The sequence below is a fragment of the Pseudorasbora parva genome, chromosome 3 (genome assembly GCF_024679245.1).
Source record: "Pseudorasbora parva isolate DD20220531a chromosome 3, ASM2467924v1, whole genome shotgun sequence".
NCBI classification, from domain to species: domain Eukaryota; kingdom Metazoa; phylum Chordata; class Actinopteri; order Cypriniformes; family Gobionidae; genus Pseudorasbora; species Pseudorasbora parva.
In genome coordinates, this window is record NC_090174.1 from 36,055,278 (window position 1) to 36,082,859 (window position 27,582).

The following is a 27,582-nucleotide window of genomic DNA, read 5'->3' on the forward strand; positions in this document are numbered from 1 at the left end:
ACATGGAGACAATTGTGTGGCATTAAGGGAAGATTCTCCAGTCACGCAATTATCACAAGCACAGGCCCATTCACAGCTGCTAATGACACACAAAACCAGGCAGTACTAGTAAAACTCACGCTTGAATGTGTAAATTATTTTCAAATGTGTTTCTTTTATTTTCAGAAATCTCAACAGATTTTCTTTGATATGAATATTATATGTGAGATGCTTTGGCTAATGACCAGGATGATGCATTTTTCATCAATGTGATGAAATAACACATTTTCAGGCAAAAAAAAAAAAAAGTCATTACTCTCTAGTCAGAAATAATCTGTAGTCTATTCTTGCATCATATTGCACTCAATTGCATTAACTTCTTTGTTACATTTTCAATCCTTACAGAAGATAAACTTACGCAGGTCATTTCTTCCCTTTTCAGTCACTAAGTTGTGAATGGTACAAAACATTCTCTACACTGTAAAAAATGATATGTTCAATAACTTTTGACAACATGTGTTTTTATATATTTTTTAACTCATCAAAATAAGTTAAGAAATGGTCAACTTTTTAAAAGTTATAAAAGATGTAACATAATCTAAGTTGAAATAACTTAAACATCCAAGTCGATTGTACTTAAACATTTCAGGCTATGACTTTTTTGTGTTTACATTGTATGTATTTGTGGGTCTAGATTACTTGGTCTGTGGTCAGAAAGGGGTTGTTTTACTGTCTGACTATTATTTGTAAAATGTGCTATATAGAAATCATTTTGGTCACACAGCATTTTTAGAAATCGTGTGATATGTGTGAGCATATGTGGAGAAATGTGTTTAGAACTATTTGACAGATTTGTGAAGTCATGTAATTGCTCACCGCAGATGTAGAGACCTTGAAAATGGCATTCTGCATTCTGCACACTTACACACACAAACACACACACATTCAGAGCATATTTGGTGACATAGTTTTTATGAAAAATAAAAATAATACAAGGTCTCCAGAGGCTAATTGTGTATCTACATCGGTTTCTCTCACCGTCTTGTAAGCTAAAAGCAGAAGGAGGGAGAGAGAAAGGAGAGAAAAAGAGTGTTTGATAGCATGAGAGCAGTGCTACAGATGGAGTCTAAATAAAGCCCTATTAGTCTAAATTAGTCCATCACACATTGGCACTCCAGGGAGGCTGAATTTTTTACATTGCTGGGCTCCTCTCAGTGTCAAGCTGATCTTGACAGTACATTTATTAGATGATAACCTTTATCTAACCAGGAGGTATGTTAGCCAAAGTTGAAAACCCCATCTTTAAAAGATGGCTGGATATGACAGCTGGATCAAATGACTGATCGAATTTTACACTGCTATCATTGAGACCATTCTCACCTAATCAATCACTGTCTGGTTTGGGGCCACGTCTGCCCACACCAAGGACAAGCCACGGCACATTATTAAATCTGTAGAGCGCATTATGAGTTTCACCTGCCTTCTCTCAACAACCGCAGGGCAAGGAAGAGCGTAAGGAGGTCCGAAGCCCACCTGTCCTCCCCACACCAAACATCTCTTTTTTCAAGCTCTTCCCTCAGGTCAGTCAGAAAAAAAGACTAGCTTTCATGCCAACAAACAAACAGTGACTATTAGATGTTCTCCTTTAATGTTGACATTACTTACAATGCCCTTGCATACGTGAGGCTAATACATCAAAATAAATATTCTGCATACTAATGAGCTCTTTTTATCATGTTTTGTATTGTTCTAATGCTATTGTGTGGTTGTTTCACCGCCATCACAACTAATTCCTGCATGTAAACACAACTGATATGTTTGATATGTTTGTGCGGACACAGGTCAGAGAGTCCTCCAATCAGTCAGATATCTGAGATGATCAAAGAGATGAAAAAGACCAAATAGTTTATGGAACATTACAGCACAGGGAAAGGTGTATTATTTTTACCAGTCCTGCAGCAGTACAGCGGCTTCAGCTTTTCTGTGGCCTTTGTAGTACTTTGATCATATTTAGTGTGTTATTTATTTCTCTTACCTGTTTTGCAGCTCTATCTAGTGGTGGCCTCCATTCTTTCATATTAAAGAGATCTATAATATCTAAAAGCAGCTATCCTTTAGGCATTAGCTGTAAATGCGACATCATCACAACACTGATTGGCTGACGGGTGTATAGTCCCAAACCCTATACTGAGTGTGAGTGATCAGAACAGGTTACTTTTGGTTTGAAACAGAACAGGTTACTTTTGGTTTGAAACAAAGTCTCAGTTTTGTGGCTTTTTTAATGTGTCATGACAGATCGCTGTAGCTCCTCGGTTCAAGCGGCATGCAAATCTCTTCCGACCAGTTATAGCATAAAATAAACATGAATGAACATCAGATGGTATTTTGCTTCAACCACAAAAAGACATTGATACACACCATTTTTCGAATTCAAGTCCACTGACGTTATTCTAACACTCCTGTCTGGTTTGTTTTTCGGACAAAATGGCGGACCCAGAGTCATGATTAGTCAGCTCAAACTCCAGACGAAAGGGCGCAAATTAGTCGCATATATAAAAGTCAAAAAAATCTCAGTGTCGATAAGCCAGGATAGAACGTGAACAGGGTGCTCACATGCTTATCCTGTTTTCAGAAAAAAATCCTCATTACCTGGCTGTTGTGCAATCCAGTCATGGAAATTAGATCACAAAGAAAATCTTATACAAGATGCAATGTAACTTGAGAGAAGAGTGTGTTTGTGTTTGTTTGCTTTGTGTTCTACAAACTGGAATACTGAAATATGAATAAATAATAAGTGTTTGTGTTTAGGTTTAGGTTGAGTAGCGCATTTAATGCATTATAAGGAAAATAGCAATGATGAAATTTATGTTTTCAAGTGAAATTCTTGAATTAAATGCATAAAAACCTTCTTGCTACTTTGGTTATGAATATTTTCGATGGCTTTTGGATACTCGGATAATTACTCCATGCCATTATGCCATGATTTCGATCAGACTTTGTATTTTTTTGTAAAACCGCTGTGCTAAACATGCAAATACAACTATATAAATACAATACAACTATAATAAGTCAACATCATTTTTTAAATGCAAGTTGTGTCAAGCTGTGGCATATTATATAACTATTTGCCAATTGGCCCCTGTCCATCATGGCCTCCTAATAATCCCCATATAATGATTGGCTTAATCACTCTGTCTCCTCTCCACCAATCAGCTGTGTGTGGGGAGCATTCTGGCGCAATATGGCTGCCGTCGGTGGTTGAGGAGATTCCCCCTTATATGTAAAGTGCTTTGAGTGCCTAGAAAAAGCGCTATATAAATTTAACAAATTATTATTATTATTATATTATTTTATAAAATATGTGCAAATAGTCTACATTTCTATCCAGTTTCCTTTACTGAAGTAGAAACATGTTTAAATAGCTTAGACTAGAAATCTCCACATAAAAGGATATTGGTGAAATAGATTTTGTGCATTTTATTATTGTAAACACAAAGTGTATATATTTTTACTTAGCATATGTGACAATATTTGCTAATTTTACAAAGCTTGATGTACAGCAGAGTTGCAACTGTACAATAACCGTAACTGCTTTACTGTTAATTTGCTTTACTGTGTTTGTTGTCCTTTTCGGTGTTCACTGTCAAAAACTGTTTGCGTGTTGGATAAACTTTGTGAAGAGACTTTGCAAAGATAATTTTAGTTTAAAGTAACAAATTATATATAGTAACAAATAGCATACGTACTAAGGATAGTTGCTTGCTATTCACACAAAGGTGTGTATTTGTACTAAATCTGGGTTACAGTGGGTGGAGTAAAAGAAAATCACTTCTGCAACAAGTTTTGATATTTGCACAGTGTAATAGACACTGACATTTTTTATTGTGGAGTTTACATTTATAATGATTCCTTTTTTACAAGGTCCAGGAAGACTGTATATCATATGTAGGCATAATGACACCTGGAATATTTTAACACAAAATTTCTACTTGATTTGATCAGTGAAGGTTCAAAAAAGCAGAAACAACTGTAAAATGCCTTTGTTTAGTTTCTATGGTCTTGCGTCTGCTGGTTGGTCTAAATGAAAGTGAACCGAGAGGACATGCTCAGTCAGTGGCCACATAAATCACACTTAACCTACATGTGCTGTGTTCACATACCTCTTCAGTTCTTCATTAAGACTCAGTTACACAACCCAACTGATTTGCCATCACTGTAAATTCTACTTTGACTTCTGCAAAAAAAGATCAAAGAAGATGGCAACAGATCCATCATTATACTTATGCATACTATAATGTATATCATTACATGTATCTACTTTTAAAGATAACAGGAGAAACAAACATTAATGGAACTTACGTTAACATAAATACAATATCCGGTCAACGTTATCTGGCCTAATCAACATTCTGAAAAAGGCAAAATGAAACATGTTATATATGTAAATATAGTGAAAGAAACTTTCACCCAAAACTGTTGTTCTCTCTCTCTCTCTCTTTTTTTCTTTTTCTCTGCACTTCAGAGGTTGTGTTAACCGAAGATTTCTTTAGCAGTAACAGATTACACTGTGGTGATCTACTGTATAATTTGTAACTATAATTTCATGCGGTAATTCACACGTGCCACCACTTCACTTGATCTAAGATGGCAACCGCACAATAAAGAGAGCCTATATGGTATATTGTTTGAATTTTGGAACAAAGCATATTGCGATTTAATGGATGGGAAGCGCACTACAGTTATGTTCATTAATTATAAACTGCACAAACCAAAAGATTGATTCAATATCGGTTCATAAAAATGAGAATTGTTTAAAATCAAGAAATCATTATTTTCCCAGTCCAAGCGTTGTTCAGGCACAAAAGTCATATTTTTATGGAAGCTAGTTTCCACCACAGAATAAAATGTAATTGTGAAGCTTCATCTCATAAATTTGACTTTTTTCCTTGTTAATATTAACCTTTTTTCCCCCCTCAGAATTGCATGATATAATCAGACTGTAAAAAAAAAAATGGACGTAGAGTTCATGACGTCACCCATAGGATCCTGAAGTGCAGTTTTTGAAGCGTAAAGTAGAGACGAGCTGGCCGTCGCCATCTTGCCAGTGCATTATCGCAAGTCACACCTGGATAACTAACAGAAAATGGGTAAAGAGGCGGGATATGGATATAGCAGTTTAATTCACTTCCATATACTGGCTTTAACAGAAACTGGGGGAGGTTGCCGCTTGATATAAAGTCACAATTGCAAGTTAAGAAGGAAAAAATCCAGTATTGTGAGATGTAAACTCGCAATTGTGAGATAAATAGTTGCATATATCTTGTGTACTGTGCCATTCGCCATGTATGAACAAGTGACCGATTTTAGTCACAGATTCAGCATTCTGTTTGGGAATGGGACGCTGTAGATTCTAGCGAGCATTTGATTGGACAGAAAATCTAATGAAAAGCTAAAGTGCAGAGTGATGTTATCAATATAATTGACCCGTACTTGACTCATATTTTTGTTCGTAGAAATATATTCAAGTGCAACACAGTAAACAACAAGCAAGCAGGGGAGGCGGTTAGTGTCAAACAGCCAGATGATGAGACTATAAGCATTTGCGCCCTCTCCTGCTGTGTTTCCAGTGCATTCTGGGTAACTCCCACAATGCATCTATGAGAGGGCAGCTGCTTCTAGTAGCTTAGAACAAGCAGATGGTTGTGATTGTCTCTGTCAATTATGCTCGGGTGGAAAAGGTAAAACAGGCTTTTATCAAGCGAACAGCGATCATGTGCTGAACTTTTGTTGGAATACCGGTACACACTGTACACCTAATATTTACTCCCTACTGTTCACTAGACTCACGGAGAGGCTTATCTGTACAGCAAACATTTCAAGCAAAAATGTCCCTCTTTAGTTGATTATATCACAAGGACCTGATGATGCTACATGCTGTTACATTACAATATTCGCAATCTACAACATTCTTCATTGTGATAATGTGATAGTTTGAGTGCGATACACAGAATGCATAAGGTCTGGACGTCAAATGAATTACTTGTTTATTCTCATTTATTCAAGTTGCATTTTATCCAACAATTATTTCTGGTTCTTGAATTTGGAAGGCATTCCAAGAATGCTGGTATTCATTGCATCTCTGACATTTATATTATTCAAATATATATGTGCCTGGAACCCGAATGTATAAACCTAATCCACTTCCACACATGAATAGCTGTTAAATTACATTAAAATGGTCAGATTACCTTTCCCAGTAAATTATATAAAGTGATAGTATGTATATCTGCTGTTCACTCATGAAATTGCCTTTCCTCTCTTTCACATACAGATAAGCTCTCCTCATGTCTGTCCAATTTGAAAGCATTTCTTTCCACAATGCCAAATATCATGATTTTCAACTCCCAGGCTTATAACTAAATGGCATGGAGTAATTGCTGTAGCACTTCAGAACTTGATTGACTCAATCTCTTTGACAGTAGAGCTCTTACGTCAAAGCACCCGACCTTGTACGTGCTCAAACTGTAAATCTTTGGGCACACATTCAGCAACAATACAAAACAATACAGTAAATGCTAATTTATTTAAACTATTGGAGCTGACGCAAAAAATTCCTAACCTCTTAACTGAAAAATGCTGTTTTATTAGCAAAAATTATGTTTTATTAACAAGGTTTGGGAGGACCATGTTCAATTGATCTACCCAATCAGCATTAGAGAATGCCTATATATATATAGGATAGATCTGTGCCTTGCCACAATTATGTCTCTGAGCTCTTCAGGCAGTTCCTTTGACCTCATTATTCTCATTTGCTCTGACATGCACTGTGAGCTGTAAGGTCTTATATAGACAGGTGTGTGGCTTTCCTAATCAAATTCAATCAGTATAATATAACACAGCTGGACTCAAATGAAGGTGTAGAACCATCTCGAGGATGATCAGAAGAAATGGACAGCTTCTGAGTTAAATATATGAGTGTCACAGCAAAGGGTCTGAATACTTTGGGACCATGTTATATTTCAGTTTTTCTTTTTTAAATAAATCTGCAAAAATATCAACAAGTCTGTTTTTCCTTTAAATATGTGCTGTGTGTACATTAATGAGAAAAAAATGAACTTAAATAATTTTAGCAAATGGCTACAATATAACAAATAGTGACAAATTTAAGGGGGTCTGAATATTTTCCATACCTACTGTACATTGACAGTTTTTTTATGCATCCCTCCTCAACTTCGAGCCCTCCCCAGCATGCTAAATACACATACTTTTCATACCCTACTATCTGATTATTTGTAAATGTAAACCTGTGAAATGATAATTATGTCATAATTTACTTAACCTCTATGTTTATCCAAAACTATACAACTTACTTTCTTCTTAGGAGCACAAACAAAGTGTCAATACAGAAACACGTTTTTGTTTTTGTTACACAGAAGAAAGAAAGTCATACAGGTTTTTACAGTCATGAGGATGAGTAAATTATGATTTAATTGATTCATTTTTGAGTGAACAATCCCTTTAGAAAAAAGGTGTGAAAAAGCATATTGTTTGTCAAGGTTTAAGATCTACCAACTCCGAAACTCACCTCAGGTGCTACCTGTTTCGCTGTTTGTAATTTGTTAGGACATGAGAATGTCTCAAAGGAAATCTACTTTTTTCTTTCTTTCTTTTTTTGTGGATAATTTTGTTGTTTTTGCCTTTCCTTCAGAACCCAGCAGAGGCTAACGTTTGCCTTGATGTAATGGAATCTTTCCCTGAGGCATTTTAACCCCACAAAGAGATTATTCTGAAAGTCCATCAGGGGAGAAACACCCACCAGAGACACACAGCTCCATTGCCCCCATTTTGCCCATCAACAAAGCAAAGACACCCTCCTGATAGAAAATGTGGGAAATGAAGGCTTTGATGTAGGTGTACACAGCAAAATCTCCAGTGTTGAAACCCAGATAGCACACATACGTCTGGCCGACGTCGGCCCCAGAGCGGACGTCGGCCTCCAAATCATAACATCGAATAAGTATCGGCCAGGCATACGCGAATATCGCTTTATTTCCAGCTCGTCGGCTTTGGGTCGGCCCAATATACTGGAGGCCGATGCTGTGTTTATCTGTTGTTTGCTCATGATGCCCGTTCATCTCTTTGCCACCAACCCGAGAGAAAGACGAAGCGACGCGACGCCATCTGTGGGTTTTAGGTAAATTTTCACTTGAGGAAATCAGAAAAAAACAGGCAGTTTGTAATCGCAGTTTTCACTCCAAGAATTCCTCACAGTTTTTAGTCAGAAATGGTGCATACTCTTGTGCCAAAGTTTTTTGAGTTGCCAAACTGTCTGAACATTTGTCATCATCTGATAAATAAACTGACTGTTCATTAAATTGGTAATGTACGTGTTTATTTACGTAATGCTGCTGCGTGACTTTGACGGGCGTGCGTTGAACAGTCAAACACTGGAAGTTACCATGGAAACGGGCCGGAGTTTGCAGCAAGCCAGCAACAGCACAGTAACGTTAACGGACACGCTCCTGTTATTTTCGCTGCTTTCAGGTAAGTTTAGTCCATAAACATTACACAAATAATATAAAACTGTTCCGTACACGTTTCTTACTGTAATTGACACGCTTCTGTCGAATATTTACTTTATTAATATTGTTCAGTGTCTTTGAAAAAGTCCGTTAGCATCTCAACCGTTTTTTATTAGCAGTTTGCTAATATACTTTAGCTCTAATGAAAGTGAGTTTTTAATCAAGTCTTTATGTGCAGAAGAGAGGCTTTGATAGTTTTTTTTTAGTAGTCTGTCAATGGGTTATTGGAAGTGAGCTAATTTATTTAACCTAACTTCACTATAAGTTAATGTTATTACAGGAGACGCCAAAATCAAATGAAATGATCTTTCACGGTAAAACAACAACAACAACCTAAATTACATTTAATGTTTAATTATTTAATACCAATTACGTTCATTTTTCCCCCCTGTGATTTCAGTAAAAAAAAAAAATAATACAACAACGGAGGAAAAGGATGTTCCCATGGGCTGCTGACAGAAGGGTAAAATCTCATTAGATCTTTAGTATTTTTTCTACAAAAGGTAACACTTTAGTAAGGTGAACAATTCTTAGCTTGCACATTTGCTGTTTATTAGTATTATTAAGCACATATTAATGCATGACCTTATACTACAACATCCCTAAATTCTTCCTGGTATCTAACTAAACTTAAACGCTACAACAACTACCTTACTATCTATTAAGCAGTAAATTATGAATTTGAGGCAAAAGTTAAGTGAATGTTTCCCATACCAAAGTGTTACCATAATAAATATTTTACCTACATCACATGCATGTTATTTTCTTTTGCAAAATTATTTTTTATTACAGTTTGCAAGGTTCTGACAACCACATGTAAGTAACACTGAGCAATGTAAAATGAAGTAAGCCTAAAACAAATTATGTTAAGAAATTATTGTATGTATACTCTGCATATTCTACTTTCTCTTATCTGCGTTTCACCTCTGCTCTAGCTTGTTTCCTTCTAATAAGCCTGACATTATATAGGCTCTGTGATAAACTGTTTATGTTCCTAGATTCTTCCATGCTGATGGCCTGCACTCCTGTTGAAGAAAATCTCAGGCTAAAAACTAGATGACTGGTAAGCAAAACCTCAAAAATTATACTACTGTTCAAAAGTTGGGGGTCTGTACATTTTAAAAACATTAACTCCATGTTGTTACAGTAAGACCGCCTGAAAAGCCTTTAGGGTAAAATAATCAGCAAAATTAGACAAGGTGACAAATGTAATGTGTTATAGTTTGTATTTATGATTAACTATTATGATAACAGGATGTTATGGTCTTAAATACTTTTACTAAATACTTAAATACTTTAAATGCTCACTGTGGTTCAGGCGGTCAACAACTTTAGGCATTTAAGTTATTTTTCAGCGTACTCACTGCTCACTCTATTAGCCTCTAAAATGTTTGAATTATATCACAATACAGTGTCAGAGGGTAAAGATATCATTAGAGTTCTTACAGTTATTGCTGTGCTCTTATTACCAGATCAGATATAAAGCCCAGCGTTTGGTGCTGAGATTTTTCAGGACAAGGCCTTGATGACATCTACAATTAGTACATGAAGATGGTGAGTTTCCCAATAGCTGCCAGTATCCCAGATCAAAAGACTGAAAACAACAGGCTTCAATCTGTATTAAAGGTATAGTTCACTCAAAAAATTAGACTGTGCTGTTTATCTGCTGGGCTTCTGAGATGTAGGTGTGTTTATTTCTTCAGTAGAACACAAATGAAGATTTTTAACTCAGCTGTTGCTCATATAATGCATGTCAATGGGGTGTATTTCTATGAGAGTAAAAAACACAAAGACTTAGGAATCCATATTAAACACAGCGGCACGTGGCGACACATTGATGTCTTAAAACACAAAACGATCACTTTCTGTGAGAAGCACACCAGTATTTGTGTTATTTTTTACCTCATATCAGACGAATCTCATCTAGTATTCCCAACGCCATTAGTTCCATCTAAGAAGGTCAAAACCCGGTGCGATCATAGATATATGCCTTATTAGTGCCTCGATGGATCGGTCGAATGAGGCATCTACGTTCGCGCCGGGATTTTGACCTACTCATCCTAAATGAGATTTGTCTTATATGAGGTAAAAAAATAACAAATACAGTTGTGTTTATCACAGAAACCGATCGTTTCGATGTGTCGCCACGAGCCACAGGGTTTGGGGTTTAATATGGATTAATATCGCTCGTATAATGCATGTCAAAGTTAAAAATCTTCATCTGAGTTCTACTGAAAAAACAAACACACCTACATCTCAGATGCCCTGCGGGTCAGCAGATAAACATCACATTTTCATTTTTGGGTGAACTATCCCTTTAAATTATTTTGATAGATTTAATGTTACATTGTTAGTCTGGAAAATACACTAAAAAACAAAGCTATTGAACGCACTTAAATTAAGGAAAACTTTTCCACAAAATTGAATTACATTTTTCAAAATCTAAGGGAATTATCGGTTATAATCTTGTTATATGAATTTAATGGGTTAGTTCACCCAAAAATGAAAAATCTCACTACAGTGGTTCTACACTAATTTTATGAAGCGATGAGAATAGTTTTTGTCCGCCAAAAAAAGCAAAATAACGACTTATATAGTGATGGCTGTTTTCAAAACACCGCTTCCTTAAGCTTCGAACCGTTATGAATCAGTATCGAATCATGATTCGGATCGTCAAAGTCACGTGATTTCAGCAGTTTGGTCATGAATCGATATGCTCGGATGCTTCAGGAAGAAGTGTTTTAAAATCACCCATCACTATAGAAGTCATTATTTAGCAGGGATGCACCAAATTTTCGGCTTTCTGCCAAAAGACTTTCATCACCAAAACAATATGGCCGAACTATATAATATGGGTTATAACTTGAAAATTATGCTTTGTTTATTAAATTATGCTGTCGATGGATACACGTACTGGCTCCTCAGTTATACACTACAACAACAGTGATAATAAAAGAAAAAACAGTCATTTTCACCTTCATCACCCGCGTGTAGAGCCAGAAGACACGAATGAGAACTCTAGCGCGCTTTGAGAAGATCTGTCTCTGTGCATCATCCGAGAGCACGCACGTCTCACAGCGCGCAAATATTGAGTTCTCTTACAAGTCTTGCGCTTAAACGGACAAACTTGCACAAGAAGTATGTCAACATGTCCATCTTGATGAGTATCCAAGCAGACACTCATCAAGACCCCCCCCAAACCTGCAGCTGTGTGCGTTTCGACCGCGATCTAAAGTTCCGAGAAGATTAGGCAAATTAGTCTGGTGATGTAACCTACTGCGCGACTGCTCCTCCATCAATGTCAGACAGAAATCATTTTTGTGTATACCGATTAAAAGATTTAGTGGACTGTCTACATGAGACGTTATCTAAACCGATCTGGTGTTTACATGTGATGACTTTCAATCGCAATCATTTTGTCACATGCAGTTTGTCTGCCGCATCAAAAATGTCACCGCTGTTTTCTCCAGCAGCTGAATGTGTTAACTGTAGCCATAGCAACTCTTAACGGCCACCAGGACTAATACAGTATTATTTATAGCTATTTATTTGTTGTAAAGTGTAATAATCATCTCAGGAAAAAAAATCTTCTGTCAGGCGCAGTTAAAGTAAAAACTGCCCGGGGCAATATACGCTGTCATTACTCCAACATTATCTTCATAACTTACGAAATAAAATGTTTACCCCTCAGAAAAATTAACTATTCTCTCTTGTCAACATGAGCGCGGCGCGCGCTGTCACGTCATGTAAGGACACACACTTAAAAGTAATCGGTCAGGTCGTTTACATGGTGAAAAAAAATTAATAACAAGTATGGAAGAGATTCAAGCTGTGCTGCTTTTGCTGGTTATGACAGAAAAGAGCACTAATATGCAGATTCAGCAGCATATTCAGAAAGCTTGTAAAGCTAGATTTAAAATGACAATGTATATTATTATTAGCTATTACAGACATTGCACGTAAGATGGCTGAGACGAACGCTCGGTTGAAATAAAATGCTGCGTGAGCTCAACCAATCAGCATGTTCAGCGCCCAAGTCCCGCCCTCGAAAGTTCCTGAACTTTGAAAAAGTACTACCTTACTTACTTCTTTACTATCATAAAATGATTATAGAGCCACTGTAGTGAGATGGGCTTTGTAACGCCGTCTTTAGTGCCTTTATGGGTCTTGAGAGAGGAAATGACATTGGTGTCAATGAAGGCCTTTCTGAGCAATCTGATACATATTTTTATATGTATTTAATTGCTTTTTTTACATCTTGGCCAGGGGACTACAGATGAAAAATAGCCTTTTAGCTAATTCTGGCTTTTTTAACCATGTTTGTTCATGTGTTTTATGAAATTGCACTGTCCCCTTTCAAATAAACCATTAAATCAAATCAAATCATCGGATTTCAACACTAATATCTTCATCTGTGTGTGAAGATGAACGGAGGTGTGACCGGTGTCCAACCACATGAGGAATTATGACAGAATTTATTGGGTTATTGGGTTAATTTTGGGTGAACTAACTCTTTAACTTTATATCGCACACCCCACCCACACCACAGGTTTAAACGATGGTGGTGCGCACTGCAGCCTCACTTCACCGCTCTAAGACACCAGCATTGCATCCGTGGCTAAACACCCCCTAACTTTAGTGCATCGTGATTGGATATTTTGCTCATATCAGCATAGACTCATTGGCACACAAAACAGAGCCAATTCAGAGAGAAATAAAATGCACAGAAATTAATGCAATACACAAGCGCCTATTGATCCAAGGGTGTCGTACCGAATGGGTCAATATTATATTGAGAATTGTGACATCCCTAATATTTTTCCAGTTTAGTTATGTAATTATTTATATTTTACATTAATCATTCATTTTGTATAAAAATTAAATAGAGAAGAAAATGTGACAATGTCACTGGGCTTGTCACAAATTGCCAAATTAATGGAATATTCAGAGTGCAAGACAAAACCGTGCCTTTTGTGCAATATTATGCTGCAAATATTGTATATTGAGCTAAAGTTAAATTGAACCTTGTACGATAATTTGTGTAACCAGATTCAATACTTTGTAATGAGTATGTACAATGGATTTTGAACTGTACTTTTTTTGTTAAAGGTTCTCTGGGAATCCCCAGTTGAAGGCATGAAGACATCAAATGTTGGCCTGGACAGATGTACCAACAGTCCACCACACTGACCTCTGCTTTTGCATGGATGGCTGATCAATACCCTGTTCTGTGAGGGTATTATTATAGAAAAACTGAACACCTGTGACAGTGGGATTTGTAGTTGTAAAGAATAGTCACACATCAGTGCACTTAGGGTGCTTTCACATCTCTTGTTCAGTTAATTTGGTCCGAACCAAGGCCAAACAATTAAATAATACATTGTTGCATTTTACAGCTTTTTTGGTTCCTTTTCACACCACACTGATTGCTTTGGTCCGAACCAGTTGAAACACGTGACAACATCCACATCACTCATTGGCCATGGTGTATTACCTAAACTGCTTTTCGATTGGTCAGAATTTACTTTGTGGGAAAATTTCAACAGAAGAGGAAAAGCCAGCAAACTATAACACTATAGAAAGACGACTGCGGGCAGGTTTTGTCCCTGGCCATAATCTACTACATATTGTGTATTAACCACAGTATGCAAACAATACCTTTCTATAATGAAGCGCGGATGCGACTTGAAAACGACGTATTGCAGACGGCGAGCGCACATCACTCGTCACTTCAATCGGAGGCGTGCATTAATTATTCTTAACTCTGACACGCTCATTCCGAAAATATCCAACGATCTATCAGGTAATAATTTCATGCACATAATGTCAGCGCAGCTAACTGTGGCAGCTGGTTTAGTCAAAATATTATCAGTACTTTTGCAGTTGGTTCTGTTCGAGGCCGGATCACGTTCTCACCACAGACGAACCGCTCCAGAGTTCGTTTGAAAGCGCACCGAGACCAGCTCTTCAAGGAGGTCTCGGTACGCTTGATTGGTCCGCTTTTGGTGCGCACCCGAGTGCGATTGCTGCTTTCAGACCTGACCAAACGAACCGCACCAAAGAGGAAAATGAACTCTAGTACGATTCAACTGAGCTAAATGAGGCAGGTGTGAAAGCACCCTTAAAGTCAGAGAAAATGTTTTTTTTAGAAGTTGCAAACTTTTCTTTCTCACAAAGAACACAACAGTTAAACCTTTTCAAATTATTTTCTGGTGGTGCACAAGTCCTATTCTACAAATTAACAAATGATAAAAACATGAAAAAACATGATATGACTTCATGCTCTGCAGAGTCTTTATATAAACATGAATTCAACATTTAAAAACAGCATATTCAAAATATAAAAAAAATATCTACTTGACTTTAATACAAAGGTTTCTCGTCAATGTAATGTAAAGTGTAGTGTGACCGTATCTTTATTCTGCGTTTGGTGCACACATGTATCAAAAGTGTGAAGCCATGGACAAATTTTACTTGATAGATGATGTGAGATCGTGAGTATGATTTTTTTCCCCCTTGATGGAAAAAATGAGCCCACGATTTTATTAATTTGTGATTTGTAGAATAGGATTAGTACAAATGTAACTGTTGTGTTTGTGAGAGAAAAGAAAACTACAAGTTTACAAATCCTAATACATTTTCTCAGTGACTTGACTGAAATTTTCTCCACTGTCAGCAGTGCTTAGTTTTGCTAAAATAATACTCGATATTATACAGCACATGCATAGTTTGAGTCGATGTTATGGTTATATTTTTTCCAGTCTCAATTTACCAATGCCAAACCTATTTCATTAACAACTATTAATTCTGTTTGTAGTCAATATATAAACAATTGATATTTAATTCAAGAGATTGGCTGGACTTTGCAGACTCGATCAGTATTTCTCGTCCAATGGTCAAACTTTAATTTTCCAGTTTCTCTAGTATTGCATCCTTCTCATCGGTATTTAATAATGACTTTTCAGTGTGGTTTAAACCTCTTTTTTGGCTCATAATATGCATTTTATTTTTTAAAGTAATTAAAAATATTTTCTCTATGCTATGGAAAATGTGGGTTACATCTTTGTCACCTTTTTCACCAAGGAGTTTACACTTTCTGATAGTAGGCTGCAATAGTTGCAAAAGAAAACCAATTCATCTGCAATATTCTTCTGCCCTACATTTTCAAGGGTAAGCTTTCTTTATAAACCATCTACTCACCCATATGCATTTATTTTGTGTAACACAAAAAGAGTCACATAGTCTCAGTCACCATTAGAAAAGAACCTGTGATTTGAGTCTCATTATGTTCTGACTGACATATCCTTTTGTGCTCCAATAAAAATAATGTGTCTGGTACATGATCAGTTGTTCTTGAGTAAATATTGCTTTTAATGTATGTACCTGTATAGCCTACCTCTTTGTATATTTGAATGTAAATGCCTTTTCTATTATATATATTTTTCTATTAAATGCCTTTTCTATTATATTGAATATTTATATAGATTGTTTGCTTTAAACATGTAGGCTATCTGTAACTGCTCTGTAAATATTAAAACAATGTTAACTGAATGTTATGTGTGATTATTACATAAACAGGCTAATGTATCTTGTTAGTATTAAGTATTTGCTATTTTTAAAACAGAAAATGTGTGAACGTTAACTGTACCAAACTGAAATCAACATGGTGTTTCACTCAACTGACATCAACGTCATTCAGCATTAGGTAAGTAAATCATCTGCGTAGATTGATGTTTTGAATGGAGTGTCTGACGTTGGTCTTTAATGCCGTGAGTGTAACGTTGATTCTATGCCAGTGTGCTATCTGGGTGTAACCCGAAAGGTTCGACCCAAATAAAGGTCCTAGAAAGCCCATGAATAGTGGCCAGGATTTGCTGTTTTGCATCGTCCACACGTCGGCCGGACAGCATTCGCGATCAAATGCCGATGTCTCGGCGACTTTGTCCCAATTAGCAAACGCTCTCTGATCGATGTCTTTCCGATGGAACTTTGTGCATCGCGCCGACATCGGCCCGACGTATGTGTGCTATCTGGGAATAGGTTGAAATCCTGGTGTTAAGGACTTTTAGAGTAAAGTGTTACATTTCTGGTGTTGAATTAACACTACTAGTGTAAACCGCACTCTCTGACTGGTGAACATAAGTAGAGTTAAATATCAACACTGAGAGAGAGAGTAAAATTACATCCGGGGCATTTCGGTGAAACAAGCTTAAATTTTTCTCACAGACGCCATTTTCTTTGACTCGCGCCGTGTAACGAGGGATAACGCTGATATTGCATGTTTTATCCTGGTTTCATCGTATTTACATATGCATTTTGTTACATCATATTGTTTTATAACTATTAATGTGCTGTGCACCGCTAAACAGCTCCTGTAGAGGCATTTTCGTTGACGCGTGATTCGAGCACACCTGAGGCGGTTGCTTTTTTAACAGGGAAACGCAGTGAGTAAGTGTTTTACCTCATTTACAATATGTATTTTATAACATTGATTTAAAGCGACATTTAAATGCTCTGCGTGCTTAAACGAGACATCTTTTTCTCACATGCGGCATCTACTTTGACTCGTGACACGGAGCGGACGACGAGGAGGGTTGCTTGCATATAGGAAACACCGAAAGTAAGTGTTTTTAGCCTAATTTGCAACGTTTTTTATGACATATTGTTTTATAACGATATATAACTTGACGCTTTAATAACGCGCCTAAAACTTTCTCAGACTAACGTTAACGTTAGACTCGTCACTCGTGGTGCACGCGGAGTTTTCACCGCATCACAGAGAACAGGGAAAACACCGGAACAGGGAAACGGAGAACAGAGAAAACACCGAGAAAGTAAGTGTCCCACGCCTATATAAATATGTATTTTACTGTATAATTATGTAGTTGTGTCTTGAAAAACACATTCAGTAGCTATGCTGATTGAAAGGCTGCTTAAGAGTTTTATACAGACGAGCTGCAGTGACCTCTCCCTGAGGAAGCAGCATCAGACGGAGTAACGTTAACGTTAACGCTTTCTCTTCCCTTCGTTAATTAATTGTTCATTCACCAAACTGTAATCTTATTGCACTACTTAATCGTTGTGTCTGATTTGTATTGGGTAGTAATCCAGATTCAAAGACACGTTTGTTTCATGAACCCTTTTTTCTGAAAATGTTGACCTCATTTGTTTTGCACAGAAAATTTGACCTGTCTGATGTCTGTCTTCAACAGCTGCATCAACATGATTTTTAACAATCCTCTAGAATGAAACCAAGGCTGACAGATGACAGTTCTTTCTGTTCTGCAGCAAAATAGGTATGTATATGGTATAGAAAACAGGTGTAGTTCTTGTCTTGGAAGATTATTGGTCCAAAACTATTTATTTATAATAAAGCACAAATATGACCTCTTCGCATACCTATTCAAATATCTTATTGACAGGTTTTATAGTTATGACAGCATGGTAGTTAGAAAATTATCATGAAAGAATAGAAAAAAGTAAGTAAATGATGACAGAATTTAAAATTTGGGGGGAACTAATGCTTTAAAGTGATAGTTCACTTTAAAATGAAAATTAGCCCATGATTTCCTCACCCCAAAAGTCATCTTAAGTGTATATGACTTTATTTCAGACTAATATAATCAGTTATATTAAAAATGTCCTGTCTCTTCCAAGCTTTATAATGGCAGTGAATGTCTGTTTATGCTTTAAAGTCCATAAAAGTGCATCTATCATCATAAAAGATACCCACATTGCTTGAGTCAATGGTTCCTCTTTAAGTAAATCGTTGCATACGGCCGTACTGTCGGAAGCATGTTATTTTAGTTTATAAAGTTTAAAATATGGAAATATTTCTTACACAAACGCATCCCATTGCTTTAGAAGGCCTTTTATTAAACCCCAGAGACTTATGTATAACTTTATGATTGACAGATGCACTTTTTTAAAGGATGGATGCACTTTTATGATGGATGGATGGATGCACTTTTTTGGATTCAAAACAGAAACAGCCATTCACTGCCATTATAAAGCTTGGAAGAGCCAGGACGGTTTTTAATATAACTCTTATTGTATTTGTCTGAAAGAAGAATGTCATATACACCTAGGATGACTTTAGGGTGAGTAAATCATAGGATAATTTTCATTTTTGGGTGAACTAACCCTTTATCCTACTTGTTGCTGAAATGATTGAAGCACATAGGTAGGGATTTTAATATAAGTGATTCATTATGAATGGGGTCTGTTTAAAAGTAATGAAAAATGTATTCTTTAAGACTGTTTAAAGTATTTCTTTATCCTCAAACGATCTTTTTTTCTTGTTTGCCAGCACACGTACCATATGACTGAAAAACAGAAGAACAACTCCTCAATCAATTTCTTTATTTGGAGGACTAAAACTTTTAGAATGGGTAAGTAATTCTTTCATATTAAATATTTATGCAAAATGTATTTATCATTTTAACTTTTGGTTAATGTTTGGATATGCCTTCATGTTTAAATGTAATTGTTTTTTCTATTTGTGTTTTTAGGAGTGTTTCTATAATGCATCAAGTATGGCCCGGGGTTGGTGCTTGAAGACTACAGACTAGAACCTCCCTGGTTATGGTAAGATTTAACAGATAACTTATGAAAGAATCATGGGCACAAAAATCAAAAATAACCATAGCTTTGTTGGTATTTGGCTAACATTACAAATACAAAAAAAGTCAAACAAATTGTTTTCATGATTTGACAGGTAGATGTTTTCTGTTTGATTTTATACTCAGCAGATTGGGAAATCTCTGCCTATCACAAAGTCAGGAAGAAGGGAACAAAAATCATTCCATCAGCTGACTAGTAAGTGAGATTTCTTAAAAGGATAGTTCACACAAAAATTAAAATTCTGTCATAATTTACTCGCCCTCATGTTGTCAATGTCACGTGATTTCAGCAGTTTGACACACAATCCGAATCATAAATCAATACGCTGATTCATAACCGTTTGAATCTTTATTTGAGGTTTGAAAACAAACTTGGAAGAGAAGACAATGCTGAATAAATTCATAGTTTTTGTTATTTTTGGATCAAAATGTATTTTAATCAAGAGATTCTAATCAACTAACCAATGTCTCATATGGACTACTGTGATGATGTTTTTATTCCCTTTCTGGACATGGACAGTATAGTGTGCATACACTTAGATACGTTGTCGGACTAAATATAAAATATCTTAAACTGTGTTCTGAAGATGAACGGAGGTCTTACGGGTGTGGAACGACATTAGGGAGAGGAGTTAATGACATAAATTTCATTTTTGGGTGAACTAACCCTTTAAATACAGCAAGTTTTCCACCATAAACTTGCTGTATTTATAAAATACAAATAATATTAATTGTAATTGGTCTGGTTTTGTGTTGTCTAGGCTAGGGAACCAGCATTCCAGGATTTTTCGAGAGAGTTGGATCTGCACAACCTTCCCTGCTCTGCATGTGAAACAACAACTATGGACTGAACTGTACTGTTAGCAACTGGACACAACCTGATCCACAGATACCCTGCTACTGTTTTTCATCTGCTGAATGTTATGTTGACTCAAGTACTGCTGTTCTGTTGCAAAGTTGAAGGTACTGAACCAACTTCACTGATACAGGACATATATTCACTGACATGCAGGACTTGAAGTATTACACACTGCTTGATAAGCAGCTTTAATATAATTCTGATGATAGAAATGCCTATACTGTGCCTTATTCATTTATTTTAAAAGTTAACCTTCCGTGATGTAAAGGGTCTTGCTCGTTAATAAAGAACTAGTTTGTTAAAACAACTCTTTGCATTCTTTATTTTGTAACTTTACAATGAACAGACTTTTGTCGTACCATTATTTTCTCTGTGAATGTGCAGAGTTCAGTTGTGCTTAGATATTTTTGTCTATTAAAAAAGTTATTTTTCATATGTTTATTTCTTTTTTCCTGTAGTAAAAAAGCATTTTCAGAACATTGCATGTAAGAAAACTGTCATGAATACACTTTAAAGTGTCATAAAATAACACTGAATGATTTAAATTAACACTTTAAGAGTAAGGGAGTAACACGATTCAGAGTTAAAAATACTGTTTAAAGTGTTATAAAATAACACTGAATGATTTAAATTAACACTTTAAGAGTAAGGGAGCAACACATGTTTAGTGTAAAAAATACTCTTAATGGTGTTATGAAACAACACTCTAGGTGTTAAATTTTTAACACTATTATGGAGTTAAAATATTAACACTATCCAAAGTGTTATTTTAACTCTAAACTGGTGAGAATTATATAAACTCTGGAAAAGTGTTAAATTTAACACTATGGGAGTTGAAATAACACTGACGTTTTTGCTGTGTATTTGGTGTCTGAGAGAGTGTGTGAGGTTGTTTTAATAGAGAACTAAAAAGAGTGTACATGTGTGATGCCATTTAGGAAATAATATGCACACATTATGTTAACATGTCCCGGTCTGCTGGTAAACTTAAATGGTTAAAGGCAAATATGGTATGCAAGCATACATACAGGTCCTTCTCAAAAAATTTGCATATTGTGATAAAGTTCATTATTTTCCATAATGTAATGATACACTTTCATATATTTTAGATTAATTGCACACCAACTGAAATATTTCAGGTCTTGTATTGTTTTAATACCGATGATTTTGGCATACAGCTCATGAAAACCCAAAATTCCTGTCTCAAAAAATTAGCACATTTCATCCGACCAATAAAAGAAAAATGTTTTTAATACAAAAAAAGTCAACCTTCAAATAATTATGTTGTTATGCACTCAATACTTGGTGGGGAATCCTTTTGCAGAAATGACTGCTTCAGTGCGGTGTGGCATGGAAGCGATCAGCCCGTGGCACTGCTGAGGTGTTATGGAGGCCCAGGATGCTTCAATAGCGGCCTTAAGCTCATCCAGAGTGTTGGGTCTTGCGTCTCTCAACTTTCTCTTCACAATATCCCACAGATTCTCTATGGGGTTCAGGTCAGGAGAGTTGGCAGGCCAATTGAGCATAGTGATACCATGGTCAGTAAACCATTTACCAGTGGTTTTGGCACTGTGAGCAGGTGCCAGGTCGTGCTGAAAAACGAAATCTCCATATATCCATAAAGCTTTTCAGCAGATGGAAGCGTGAAGTGCTCCACAATCTCCTGATAGCTAGCTGCATTGACCCTGCCCTTGATAAAACACAGTGGACCAACACCAGCAGCTGACATGGCACCCCAGACCATCACTGAATGTGGGTACTTGACACGGGACTTCAGGCATTTTGGCATTTCCTTATCCTCAGTCTTCCTCCAGACTCTGGCACCTTGATTTCCGAATGACATGCAAAATTAGCTTTCATCCGAAAAAAGTACTTTGGACCACTGAGTAACATTCCAGTGCTGCTTCTCTGTATCCCAAAAGTGGCTTGACCTGGGCAATGCGGCACCTGTAGCCCATTTCCTGCACACTCAGTCCACTGCTTCCACAGGTCCCCCAAGGTCTGGAATCGGTCCTTCTCCACAATCTTCCTCAGGGTCCGGTCACCTCTTCTCGTTGTGCAGCGTTTTTTGCCACACTTTTTCCTTCCCACAGACTTCCCACTGAGGTGCCTTGATACAGCACTCTGGGAACAGCCTATTCGTTCAGAAATTTCTTTCTGTGTCTTACCCTCTCGCTTGAGGGTGTCAATGATGGCCTTCTGGACAGCAGTCAGATCGGCAGTCTTACCCATGATTGCGGTTTTGAGTAATGAACCAGGCTGGGAGTTTTAAAAGCCTCAGGAATCTTTTGCAGGTGTTTAGATTTAATTAATTGATTCAGATGATTAGGTTAATAGCTCGTTTAGAGAACCTTTTCATGTTATTCTAATTTTTTGAGATAGGAATTTTGGGTTTTCATGAGCTGTATGCCAAAATCATCAGGATTAAAACAATAAAAGACCTGACATATTTCAGTTGGTGTGCAATGAATCTAAAATATATGAAAGTTTAATTTTTATCATTACATTATGGAAAATAATGAACTTTTATCACTTATGCTCATTTTTTGAGAAGGACCTGTACATTGTGTGTGTGTGTGTGTGTGTGTGTGTGTGTGTGTGTGTGTGTGTGTGTGTGTGTGTGTGTGCACGCACACTGGAGATTTTAGTACTGGATAAATATTTAACATGATAAGAAGGTAAAGCGAGTGAGAATGTGTGAGAGAGACTGAGCGCAATGAAATCGGAGGACAGAGAGCTGTTGGGCTGCAAAGTCTCTGAAGGGAAAAGAAATCTGCGATACAGCAGCAGTGAACACACACTTGTTTGATCTGCTCCTCTCCTTTTATTTCCCTGTCTTCTCTTTATTTCATTCTGTTTGTCTTTTTTCAGAAGTGAGAGAGAAAACTCAAAGTATAAGACTTAAGGAAACGAGAGAGGGAATGTTCACAATAAGACGGGTAGATGGAACTGCACAAAACATTAGCATGAGCAAACAGGCAATCTCTGGGGGGTGTCAATGTTAAACTACATTCACTCAATTTATTTGAAGAAAATAAGCATCATGCCATATTCAGACAAATAACGCCAACTGCTTTATTTCCAAGACGATACATGTAAACTTTGAATGTGAATTTTAATTAAATATAGTACAATATAGTAGCAATATTAATATTTATTGTAAAGGCTATTTGAATCAATTTCTGCAACTAACACAAATATTTTCATGTTTAAAGTTGCACTATGTAATTTTTCCGTCCACTAGAGGGCACCTGTTTAAAACAAAGGCGTAGTTTGAGGTTGCCAACCTCACAGCCAGTGGAAAAGAATCGGGATAGAAATCATGTTCATGGATCAACGATTCAACGGTTCAACGATTATTAACGTTACTGTAGTATGTAGCAGAGCACGGCCGAGTTTTGTGGGAGCTGAGCAAGGCCGCTGCAGCGATTGTTAAGCAACACATGGCTCGCAAGCAGCGGGACTTTTGTTATGACGGGACGGGACACAGTCACGGGTGCTTTTTCCTCTTTTCCGGTCATGAGAATGAGGTAACGCAGCTCTGTTGATCTGAAGAACAAATTAAATAACAATCAGCAATCAGTATTTGTGTAAGCCAGTAGTGAAAGCGTGCATGGAAGTGTAATGTAAGCATGGATCAGATGGATGCAACAAATTAATATAACCAAAGGAAATAACAAAACAGCAGCTGATCAGACAAGTGCAGTCACATCCTAGTTCCCCCATTCCAATCATCCAGCTGCATGTTCCTATGTTACATTATGCATTGTTATGTTATGACGTTACTCTGTGTGTTCCCTCAGCGGCTGCTGTGACACTTGTTCACACTGTTAAGAGTAAAGTGTTTCTGCGAAATAAAACGCAAACTGAGGGTAACGCAGATATGACGCAATTGAAAGGCGACTCCCTCAGACGCTATGCTCAGATGTCCCGGTTCCTTAGTTAAAATAGCAATTTTCTTATAATTTACAAATAGTTGGAAACATTTGGGATATTGTAAGAACTCAACTGAACAAAATATATAACACTGGCCTTGTGGATTTTGCATAGTTTACTGCAAAAAATACTACCTAAGGCACCTTTAATATTTCCACCATAATTACTTAAAGAAATATTTTTTTTGTGTTAGGTTGGTTAACTGTACACTGTTCACACAACCAATTGGATGTGTGCAGAATACCACACCCAGATTAGACCATAAGCATTGCAATTGTTAAACAAGTAACAAATAATTTACATAAATATATCGTAAAACTGATTTTAGGTCAATGTTTTGGCTGTAAGTCAATAATGCCGGTAGGGGATAGTAAGTTGGCTGCCCGAAGACTTCTGGTGCCCGAACACTTCACCGTCTCCTGGCAGTTTAGAGCGCAGTGAGCAAACCAGTCATTTATGTACATCTGTTAGACAGTTAGTTAGATGGATACAAAGAGAGAGATCGTTAAAGACAGACAATAAAAGTTAAAGACAGATATAGGGAAAGATGGAAAATGGAAAACCACATGGCTTCAGAAGACAAAGGGGAGACCACTATTACATTGCTCCTGTATATAAAAATTTGTTTTACAGTGTTAAAGCAAAGGACAAAACAGTCTGGCTGCATCCGAAATTGCACACTTCCCTATATAGTAAGTGAAAAACAGTATGTGGCAAGAAGAGTATGTCTGAATTTACAGTAATCATAAAAGAGTAGGCAGAAAGTACACTGATGACCTACTACGTCTGGTGAAATTCTGAAGTGTGCATAATATGGACACTATATATACATATATAGTGTATATATATATATATATATATATATATATATATATATATATATATATATATATATATATATATATACTAACCCATTAGACCACTGGAGAGATTTGTGAATGGCAGTGAAGTCAAGTAACTGATGCTGTTAGGTCACATTAAAATGACAACATGTAGTACGTTCATTCACACTGTACTTTTTACCAGTAATTTGTATTACTTATTTAAAATAAGTACCTACGCAGCCAATGTTTTCATAAGCTGCCGCTGAAATGAAGAACAGTACTGATGCGCTTGTCGATACTTATTTAGAAAGTTCCACTGCCTCAAGATTTCCATTGTTATACTTAGCTATACAATGACCGTCAGAAATTTGAATAAACCACAACCATGACCAATTTCACAACACAGAGATCAAAGCTGATGCAAAATAGTTATTTCTTACCGTGGTTTATCAGTCCGGACGTTATCCGGATACCTAGTTCATTCATATTCCTTGGCATCTTTTCTTTTTTGCAAAAAACGTTTTTAACCAACTTTTCCTTCCCTGCTGGAATCTTGTATTTGTTCGCCTATTTTTATCAGCCCTTGCAAATAGCACTAGAGCCCTTGGTCAACTAATTGGTGACAGATCTTATGAGTTTATCCAAAGTCGCTTTCGAGGTTTTATAGCCTTTTGTTTATCTGTATAATAGATCAGTGGTTTATCTCTTATTACTTAACAGTCACAGCCACTAGTAGAAATGCTTAAAGTAATAGTTAAAAACTAGGAAACTCTGGGAAGCTTGGCGATTATTTGAGGTGGGCGTATAGCCCTACCATAAAATTTAAACATATGATGTGATTGTTTTCTATGAGTTTTTTTTTTTTCCACAGAAGCTACATTGCCTTGACTTGTTGTTAAAGTAGTGCATATTTACATATAGGCCATAATCCTTTAAAGCCTACAGTATGTTTTATGCACAGTGAAGGGTTAGGGTTATTCATTGAAAATACCCTGTACGAAATTCCTGAATTGTCAGGCTGATTATCTAAATAGTGCAGTGAATGTTATGGTTGCCTATGAGCGGGAAGCTAATATTGATATAATTTTGGCTTTAATACGTATTTTTCAATAAACAGGCAACCTGGTGTCCTCCATTATTCCCAGAATTCCCATCTGTTCCACAGCTAGAGAGGCCGGGTGGCGTTTATCATCTCATTACTCTCAGGCCGAGCCCTTCAGGGGGCGCAGTCGTTATGGGAAATGAATGCCCCCGTCATCGGCTCCACCACAGCCTTCTGCACTCATCTAAAAGAGGTATTTGGTCAACAAACTGCCGAATTATCCGTCCATCATCAACTGTTTTCTATTCGCCAAGGCAAACGAGAGTCAACGAGTTCCTATGCACTGCGTTTCCGCACGCTGGCCTGTATGAGCGGATGGAATGAATCGGCCCTCATCACCGTCTTCCGTGCTCGTGCAGTGATGGAGCGCAGCATTCTAAACAGAAACGCTCTGTGTCAAGAGCTGCTCGCGTGAACACTGCACTTTGCTTAATTAAATATCTTCTAATCATTTTGTTTAAAAGTGGACATTTCAAGCTTTCTATACGCATATTTCTCATGTCTGTGAGGCAAGTAGCTGCTGAGTTTAGTTTATTTATGAGACGTGCTCCAGCTCATGAGCAATGAAAGCGATCACTCCCACGACTTCATAATAATATTTAAACATAAATATGAAGGAAACAACACATTGTTTAATGGCTACAACAATGTAAGCTACAGATAAATGTCTGAGCTGGATTTGAGCAAACATCAGTTTACCGATGAGCGGTTCATGAGCGCACGCCTGCGGATTATTGAGCGGAGTCAAGTCAACTTTATTTATATAGCGCCTTTACAATCATTTAAGTTTATCAATGCTAGTTTTAACATGAGTCTTACCAGTCCGTTTCGCTGCGCTTTGCTCATTACAGACTCGTTCTGGTCAGAACGCCCACGTAGCTATTAAAAAATGGTCGGGTTTAAATTGGGTTCTGGGTCATAATTAACAGTTAATGTGTCGGGCCGGGCCGGGCTTGTACACAATGTGCACGGGCTCGGGTAGGGTCAGGCTTGATTTTTTTGATCCCGATCTAGCCTCTACTTGGAAGCCCTCATCCAGAAAACCATCCGTGTGTCTCAACGGTTATCTCCCTGTGGCCTCTCCTCACCCGCTGCCGATCCTCCGCCTGCTCAATCATCTGTCGCACCTCCAGCACCTGAACCCATGCAGATCGACTCATACCATCTAACCACCACGAACGCCAACGCAAGATCTCACTACATCTGTGCCTGTATTGTGGGGGAGATGGACATGGCATGATGATCTGCCCCGTGCGACCTCCTCGGCCTGCGGTGAGTACCATCCAGTTTACATTTACATTTTACATTTATGCATTTAGCAGACGCTTTTATCCATATCCTTTCATACAACTAGGAGTTCAGGAAGCGATCCGTCAAGAACAGGCAAAGAAAACGCAAAACGTGCCCTAAATACCAAGATTTGTATACTACTCAGAGTAGCAAAAACCAGAAAAGGGAAGAAGAAAAGAGAAATAGAGGAGGAAGAGGGTTTTTTATGATAAGATTAAGTGCTCATGGAAGAGATGAGTTTTTACCTGTCTTTTGAATGAAGCGAGTGATTCTGTTGTGCGTATGGAGGACGGAAGATCGTTCCACCAACCAGGAACAATGAAAGAAAAAGTCCTGGAGAGGGATTTCATACATCTCTGTGATGGTACCACAAGGTGGGGGTGTAGGC

General features: G+C 37.2%; 2 long non-coding RNA genes across 9 annotated transcripts; both read left to right on the forward strand.

Annotated features, from left to right (window-relative positions):
- Positions 1–8,179: 8,179 nt before the first annotated feature.
- Positions 8,180–13,954, forward strand: LOC137071009 (uncharacterized). 7 transcript variants are annotated; one of them, XR_010904372.1, is made up of 7 exons: positions 8,509–8,523; positions 8,842–8,875; positions 8,962–9,024; positions 9,354–9,377; positions 9,560–9,624; positions 10,034–10,115; positions 13,671–13,954. It is a non-coding gene; the product is annotated as an uncharacterized lncRNA (long non-coding RNA). The 7 variants fall into 7 exon arrangements; XR_010904371.1 differs by lacking the exon at positions 8,842–8,875 and having other exon boundaries at positions 8,180–8,523; XR_010904375.1 differs by lacking the exons at positions 8,842–8,875; positions 9,354–9,377.
- Positions 13,955–17,285: 3,331 nt separating this feature from the next.
- On the forward strand, positions 17,286–20,349 carry LOC137071923 (uncharacterized). Of its 2 annotated transcripts, none has more exons than XR_010904550.1 (6): positions 17,286–17,395; positions 17,774–17,857; positions 18,871–18,952; positions 19,073–19,148; positions 19,310–19,379; positions 19,945–20,349. It is a non-coding gene; the product is annotated as an uncharacterized lncRNA (long non-coding RNA). The 2 variants fall into 2 exon arrangements; XR_010904551.1 differs by having other exon boundaries at positions 19,313–19,379.
- Positions 20,350–27,582: the final 7,233 nt, after the last annotated feature.